Source organism: Arachis hypogaea, chromosome 6 (assembly GCF_003086295.3).
Source record: "Arachis hypogaea cultivar Tifrunner chromosome 6, arahy.Tifrunner.gnm2.J5K5, whole genome shotgun sequence".
NCBI classification, from domain to species: domain Eukaryota; kingdom Viridiplantae; phylum Streptophyta; class Magnoliopsida; order Fabales; family Fabaceae; genus Arachis; species Arachis hypogaea.
The window spans coordinates 43,534,652-43,540,725 of NC_092041.1; the positions used below are offsets into that span (position 1 = coordinate 43,534,652).

General features: G+C 38.6%; 1 non-coding gene across 1 annotated transcript; it reads right to left on the reverse strand.

Moving 5' to 3' along the window:
• Positions 1–892: 892 nt before the first annotated feature.
• On the reverse strand, positions 893–1,000 carry LOC112700489 (small nucleolar RNA R71). The gene has a single exon (XR_003153398.1). It is a non-coding gene; the product is annotated as a small nucleolar RNA R71 (small nucleolar RNA).
• Positions 1,001–6,074: the final 5,074 nt, after the last annotated feature.

Below are 6,074 nucleotides of genomic sequence, written 5' to 3' on the forward strand. Positions count from 1 at the left end.
AACCAATTGAGAACATCAAATCAATAAAATAAATCTATCATGGAAAAATTAATTGCATTAATATGGAAAACCAATCTAATCATCAAGAGTTCATAAACTAAAGTGGTAACAATGAGAAATCAATAAGAGTAGAAGAGAAATCCTAAATTCTAAAACCAAGAGAGAAGAGTGAGACTCTCTCTCTCTCTAAAAACTACATCTAAAACCTAAAATTATGAATAATGAAAAGTGTCTCTCTGATTCCTCCACTTTGTAGCCTATAATCTATGTTTTCTGGGCCTGGAACTGGGCCAAAAGGAGCAGAAACGATTTCTGCAATTTCTGCACGTGGCGCATGTCACGCGTACGCGTGCGTGTCATTTTGGTGAAATCCCTAGTCACGCGTACGCGTCAGTCACACGTACGCGTCAGTTAGGCGTACGCGTCAGTTGAGTGTGTGTGCGCGTCGTTGTGCGATGCTCTAAGTCACGCGTGCGCGTGAGCCAGGTGTGTGCGTCATATCTCGCTGGTCAGCTCCATTATTTCTTTGTGTTCCTTCCATTTTTGCGGGCTTCCATTCCATTCTCCAAGCCATTCTTGCCCTATAAAGCGTGAAACACTTTAACACACAACGGCATCGAATGGTATATAGAGGAGTTAAAATCTGACAAATTAAAAGCTCCGGAAGTGAGTTTTCAATCATAGCATAAAATCAGGAAGGCAAACGTAGAACATGTGAATTTAATAAATAAATATGAGAATAGTGGATAAAATCCACTCAATTAGGCACAAGATGTACCACAAAATAGTGTTGCATCAGTGGTACTACACTCAACCTGAAGAAGTTGTTACTAATTTGGATACGCTCAGAAAAGAATTCTTGGATAAATACTTTCTAGCTGAAGTTACTAATATACTGAGGAAAGAAATTTCCTGCATTATTCAAGACAATTCAGAAACTCTTTATGAGTATTGGGAGCACTTCAAGAACCTTCTGGACGCATGCCCCCACCACATGATTGACAAGTTGGTGTTGATCAGCTACTTCACACAATTCATGAAGCCTCAGGAGAAGACTACATTGGATGGTGCGAGTAATGGTTCTCTGAAAAAGTACAAGACCGCGGACGAAGCGTGGCAACGGATCAGCAACCTAGCTGAGTCCACTCAAAATGCTAGGCATAGGAACAAACATCCCAACGCTGTTGCAGAGGTTTCCTCTAGCAGTGAGAATACTGCTCTCACACAGACGCTATATGAGATGACCAACTTGCTGAAGCAGATACATCTGAATCAACAACAACCTCAACCTCCTCCACAATAGCAGTATCAATAGTTGGCCCCTTAGAGAGTTTGCAAAATATATGCGTGCAATACTCATTACACTGATGAGTGTCCCCAACTCTAACAGAAAGACAACACCTTAAGGTTTATACATTGTGCAATTGTGCTGGTTTATATATGTTGTACTAACTTGATTTCGTGGGATATTTTTTAATGCAGCTGCCAAGACTCAGAAAAAGGCAAGGGCTGGAAGTGATTTGAGTTTGACAAGGATGCGCCTCTTGAAGATGAGGAAATTGAAGGTTGGACTTGTTTGCCAATTTCATTATTCTAAATAAATTTGTGCAGATTTCTTCATTGCAAATACAATCTGTTTTAATACTATTTTTGTGTGCTTGTTAATACCACCAATACTTACTGATTTTAATTGTTCATTGCTTAGTCATGGTGATTCTTTTAATTATTGAATGCCAATGATATTTTTCTTATAAATGATAATGAGTAATGGTTTGGGGTTTGTCTTGAAGCCTGAAACTTAATTGAACTGATTATATTTGCCCACCTATCTGCAGTGGCTGAAGATGATGCTTCCTTGGTCAAGCAAATTAGCCAGAGTTTCTAGTATTCTAAAATAGAGGTATATTCCTCTTCTTATATTCATGAATAGTCAGTTTTGTTCCTTGTTAACATACATGCATCATCTATGTATGGAAGACTAAACATATACCAAATCCATTTTCTTATCAAGGCAAGAAGGGAAGAACAAATCCAAGCTGCTCATGACGAAGCCATGTTTGGTGCTTCAGCACTTCCACCTCCTACCAGTACTGACAGTGAGCCTGAAAGGGAGAATGAGAAAGAAGTTGATAAAAAAGCTGTTGTTACAAGCCTCTTAAGTGAAACAGTATATGGTTTCACTGCAGACTTATGTGGATAAGCATGATGAGTCATTTAAGTAATCCTTGTATTTGTGTGTGCATTTATTGTTGAATAATTTCTCACATTAAGTTGTTATTGTTGCTCTATACTTGCTGTTGGTTGCTGCTGATTTTCTCCCCCATTACTTGCTTATTGAATGATTGTTAAATTCAATGAGAAAGGAAATGCTGTTGAGTTATTGTTGTTTGTGTTGGAATAGATGATGATTGCTGAATTGAGATTGATTTTATTGATAAATCTGTTGCTGAAATTGTTTAGTTTGACTTGATTGATTTTCTGTTAAGTTAATGGATAAACTGCTATGCCCTTGCTGCTTGCAAGTGTAATGGTTATTGACTTCAATGAGTAGAATGCTGCCTAAATCCATTACCTTTGTTCATTTTACTGTTTTGGGTGCTGTATGATGGGCCATTGATTGCTATTCTGCTGAGTGCTGCTCTGCTTCTTGTTGGTTGGATTAGTTTTAATTGTTTCCTCATGTTTTCTTATTGGAATTGGCTTATTTACTTCCTTCCTATGAATTCATTATGATTTTTTGTGTTTTTAACTGTCAAAGAATTCATATGGAATTTGAATTGATTGATTGAAATTGTGAAATAGGCAAATTTACTACTGAAATGCTGCCGGAATTTATTTTAAACTGTTTTCAATATTCATCTTTGATTCAATTATTTGATTGAGTTGGTATTTAATTGCTTTTAGTTTTCAACTGTTGCTAAGCTCAATTGATTGATTATCCAGCTAAGTGCTTCACTGTTTTGATTGTTGGAAGCTGGAAGCTTTGGGTTTTGCTATTCACTATTTGGTTGTTGTCCTATTTGGTTGCTCAATTAAACTACATTGTGTTGTTTGAAAGGGTGCAAGTTGTGAATTGGTTGTGTTTGTTGGAACCGTGGACGGTGGAAATATCCAAGTTTTAGGGAAGGTTCTGCCGAAAATTTTCTAAACATTTTGGATAAAACTTAGTGGAAAAATTATAATTAGTGTTATATCTTGTTTCTAACTTTTTTGTTTTGGTTTTTCTTATTTACAGGAGTGCTGAAATGGTGACCATATGCTACCTTGAGGGCTCAAGAATGTTTTGATGCATAGAGACACTAATCTATGTTAGAACTTTTATGTTTTGGTTGAATTTTTATGTTAGAACTTTTATGTTTTGGTTGAACTAATCAATGTACTCACTAGCTAATGTTATTTTGTTTCAAGACAATTTTAGCTAAAAGGATCTTGTTTGACTTATGTATGTTTTTGCATATTATATACAAGTAAACTTGCTTATTAAAAGCGTTAATATATTAGTTAATTTAAAAAATAATTTAGTAAATTATGCATGTAATTTGTAATAAAAAAAAGTTGTTACAAAATAATTAATTTGCTTTAGTAACTAAAGAAAAAAAAATGTTACAAAATCATGTTACATTTTGTAACAAAATTTTTTGATAGGAAAAAAATTGACTGTCACGAAAAATACCTTCAAGATCAAAATTTGTTACCACTTTTGTAACGGCTTCTGGTTTTTTGTATCAGGAAAAATTGTTACAAAATATGGTATTGAATTGTAACAGTTCCATTTTTCGTTACAAAAAACTTTTTGTAATGGGACTTACTGCAATGGACCCTTTTTTTGTTACAAAAAACTTTTGTTTCAAAATTTCGACGTTTTGTAACAATATTTTTTGTTACAAATACACCTTTTTCTTGTAGTGCTTGACAGCCACTCATAACTTCTATGACTGCCCAAATCAAGGATATTATTAGCAAGGCGGCAATTATAACCAAGGTGGGAACTACAATCAAGGTTGGCAAGACAACTCCAACTAGGGGTGGAGGGACAACTCCAACCAAGGCTGGAGAGGTAACTCCAACCAAGGATGGAGGGACAACTCAACCAAGGAGGCAGAGATAATGGTGGAAATCAGAGATGGAACAACAACAATAATCAGCAGAACCGGTCTCAGCAGAACTAAAACCAGCCTTACCGCGAACCCCATCAAAGGCAAAACCAGGGATCTCAAAACAACCAACAGCAAGGCCCGCCTTCCTCTCCCAATGATGAGTTGCTTCAATCTCTTGCACAAGCTCAAATTAGTGGTTTAACCTCCGTTATACAAGCTCTTGTCTCCCAGATTGGATCATCGAACACCTCCAACAACCAACCTGCAAGCTCCAGTGCACTTCCTTCTCAACCTTTACCCAACTCCAAGGGAGGAATCAATGCCATTACCTTGAGGTCTGGGACCACACTGCAAGAGAGGAGTCATGGGGATCTAAGTTCAAAAGCATACATTCCAGTTGCAAGCACTGTGGAGGTAGAGAATGTTGAGGAAGAGGATGAAGTACAAGATGTGGTTGAACAAGAACCAACCCCACCAAGGAATGAAGTGCCAAGAGGCGCAGACACTACCGGTGGTTCCATTCCTATTCCATTTCCACACCTTGTTAAGAAACCCAGAAAGCAGATGGAGCTAGACCCCAAGATGGTGGAGATCTTCAAAAAGGTTGAGGTAACCATTCCGCTTTTTGATGTGATTCACCAGGTACCTAAATATGCTAAATTTCTAAAGGATCTGTGTATGCATAAAGATAAAATGCATGATTTAGAAACTATTCCTCGAGGTAGCTCTATTTCTGCTTTAATGGGTGCCATACCGGAAAAATATGGAGATCCGGGTCCATGCATGGTTACTTGTATTATTGATGGTGTACAGTTCTCTGATTGCATGTGTGATTTAGGCGCGTGTGTGAGTATTATACCATTATCTGTATAAGATGCTCTGAGGCTCCCTCCCTTAAAAAGGTCGACAGCATATTTTGTTTTGGCAGATAAGAGCATTATCTCGGTGGCTGGAATTGCTGAGGACGTACTATTGAGCATTAAGGGTCTCACATTCCCTATTGATTTCTACATTCTGGAGATGCCCCCTAATGAATTAGGAAGACCATCATCCATCCTACTTGGGAGGCCATTTCTGAAGACTTCAAGGTTCAAATTGGATGCCTTCTCAGGAACTTACTCTTTTGAGATAGATGGCAAAACAGTGAGCTTCAACCTGGATGAAGCTATGAAGCACTCACCAGAGGATCACTCCATCTTCCGGTGTGACATTATTGATGAGACTGTGGCTGAAGTCCACCAGGAGGATGCAGAAGAGACGCTTATGAAGTAAGAGGCAAGTGTGGGGACACCCCCTGAGCTTACTGATGATACCTTGCCACCACAATTAGCTCCAGATGATCAAGAACCTAGTCATGAGCAGAAAGTGGAGCTGAAGCCCTTTCCACCCCACCTCAAGTATGCTTACCTCGAGGATAATCAGAAGCTCCCAGTTATCATTGCAAGGGAACTCACTTTCCAACAGGAGGAGCAGCTGATTAGTGTGCTAAGAAGATACAAAAAGGCCATTGGGTGGAGCTTGGCAGATATAGTAGGCAGCAGCCCTCAAGTCTGTGAGCACCGGATATTTTTAGAAGAGGGAACAAGGCCTGTCTGTCAACCTCAAAGGCGGCTGAACCCCACCATTCTAGAGGTGGTTAAGAAGGAAGTAACCAGGCTGCTTGAGGCTGATATCATCTACCCAATCTCAGATAGCGAATGGGTTAGTCCAATACAAGTAGTACCCAAGAAGTCTGGTGTCACAACAGTAGAGAATGAACATGGAGAACTCATAGCAAAGAGAGTGCAGAATTCCTGGAGAGTCTGTATTGACTACAGGCATCTCAAGCAAGCTACTCGTAAGGATCACTACCCACTCCCTTTCATTGATCAAATTCTTGATCGCTTATCAGGTAAATCGCACTACTATTTTCTAGATGGTTACACTGGATATTTTCATATTCATATAGCTCCTGAAGATCAAGAGAAGACTACTTTT